The sequence below is a fragment of the Cicer arietinum genome, chromosome 6 (genome assembly GCF_000331145.2).
Source record: "Cicer arietinum cultivar CDC Frontier isolate Library 1 chromosome 6, Cicar.CDCFrontier_v2.0, whole genome shotgun sequence".
Taxonomy (NCBI): domain Eukaryota; kingdom Viridiplantae; phylum Streptophyta; class Magnoliopsida; order Fabales; family Fabaceae; genus Cicer; species Cicer arietinum.
In genome coordinates this window covers 64278883-64281114 of record NC_021165.2, presented here as the reverse complement: position 1 = coordinate 64281114, position 2232 = coordinate 64278883, and the positions used below count along the sequence as shown (strand labels likewise).

The window sequence follows — 2232 nt, the reverse complement described above, 5'->3', positions numbered from 1 at the left end:
CACTCAAGTGACCGAGACGCATATGCCATAAATCAAAATATGGATCTTCAATTGCATTCACTTGTTCCTTTGCAACCACTAGGGGCCCTTTGGTGATTTTACATATACCACCACCACCACCAAAGTAAGTGTGATAACCATCAATATCCAAAGCTTTCACCAAAATCAAATTGAGACGAATATCAGGAACATGTCTAACATTCTTCAATTGAAGCTTGTAATCAATCCCAGTTTCAACCCAAACATATCTCATACCGATAATTTTACATATTCCTTCATCTCCCATTTTTACCATGTCAAAATCACCAGTACTATAAGATGAGAAGAAATCACGCCTAGGAGTAACATGATATGAGGCACCCGAATCAATAATTCAAGTTGAACCCTGACATGCAAGGTTTATAGGATTATCATCAAACAATGTAGACATTACTAACAGATGCAATTTCTTTTTATGTGACTCATTTTTCCACAATGATAGCATATCACTTCTTTTCTAGTCCTCGACTTGCTTCTTGACTTGCTACGACTTTCAGAGTTGTCGCGTCTATGGAAGTTTCTATAATGACTTTTTAATTTTTCCGTTCATACAACTCTTTTAATGTTTCCCACATCTTGTTAGCCTCTATTTCAGTTTCAACATGTGGATATACACTCAAATCCAACCACTGCCTGATCAACGTCACTGACTTTCTATTCATCTTCTTCTAGTCAGCGTCACATTTATCTGCGGGTTTAGCAGAAACTAAGGGGAGGGATAGGGGTCGCTAGGTCAGAAAAGCGATAACTCAAAATTCTCCCCAAGTAGGATTTGAACCTACGACCAGTCAGTTAACAGCCGACCGCTCTACCACTGAGCTACTGAGGAACAACGGACTTAAGTTAAGGATGTTACCCTCAATAGGATTATACAAATCTTTACTGTATAGCATGTCTTCCATGAGAGTCTTCTAAAGTGTGTAATTAGCAGAGTTGAGTTTAATTATATTGGGACATTTATTTTCTCTGATACCGCTTTGTTGGAAAAAAAAAATCAAAGATAATTAGCGATAACTATCTCAATAATGCGGAATATTTTTTCCCTCACATTGCAGATAAATGGCCAAATAGAAAATACAATTCCAAGAGCAATAATAATTGGCACAAAATTAGAGACAAACACAATTTTTAACGTGGAAAACTTCCCTCCATTTGAGAGAATAAAAACCACAAGACCTAGTCCATAAAAACTTCCACTATAATAATTAACTAGATTATGGCCCGCGCGTTGCGCGGATATTAATTAATTAATTTTATAAATTTTATAACTAATATTTTATGTATTATAAATATAGTTATCTTATAATATTACTTTATTGATTTGTAATAATTGAATATGATTAGGAAAATTAAAATGAAGGAAAATCATGTTTACCACAATCATCTAATTTAATTTTTAAAATATTTTGTAAAATTCGTATGATAACTTATTATATAGGATAATTGTTTGACTCATTGTACTTTGTTTATTAATTTATTTTTCAACATATAATGGTACTTGTAGTTATTTGATGAAATAAAATGTAAAATACAAACCCAAAAATAAGATGTAAAAAATGTTAATGTTGAATTATATTATAACGTAGCTAAATTTATAATTGTTTTATTAGTATGATGTTTTAGTTGCGAGCATGAGAAGTTGTTATAAAAAAAAATTATTGAATATATTTCATCAAGAGTTTGTAAAAAAAAATAAGTTGGTGTGGCATCGGAAGTCTATTTTAAATATATATAATAGATAATAGATTTTAATAATTGGAAATTATTTTTTTAATAATTTTTTATATATTCGTATTTTATGATTATTTTTAATGAATTTGTGTATTTTCTTTCAAATAGAATATATATTTTTACTTTATAAAATGTTACTACAAAAATGGATTGACATAAATTGAAAGTAACTATAAATGGATTGACTTTAATTTTTAATGTATAAAATCATTACTCTAGAATAATATAATTGTTCATGAAAGGAGGATTAGATAATGAGTATTTATGTCCATTATGAGTGATTAAGTGTTTTTTTCAATTGAATTTAATTACTAAAAATATAAATTATTACCATTGGTAAATGACTAATAATATTATAAAATAATTTATAAATTTTTTATAAAATAACTTATAAAATAATTTGATAATAATATAAATTATAAATTATTATCAAATTGTAAAGTAATTTATAAATTATAAATT

At 28.2% G+C, this 2232-nt stretch overlaps 1 non-coding gene across 1 annotated transcript; it reads right to left on the bottom strand.

Moving 5' to 3' along the window:
* Nucleotides 1–796: 796 nt before the first annotated feature.
* On the bottom strand, nt 797–868 carry TRNAN-GUU (transfer RNA asparagine (anticodon GUU)). The gene has a single exon. It is a non-coding gene; the product is annotated as a tRNA-Asn (tRNA).
* Nucleotides 869–2232: the final 1364 nt, after the last annotated feature.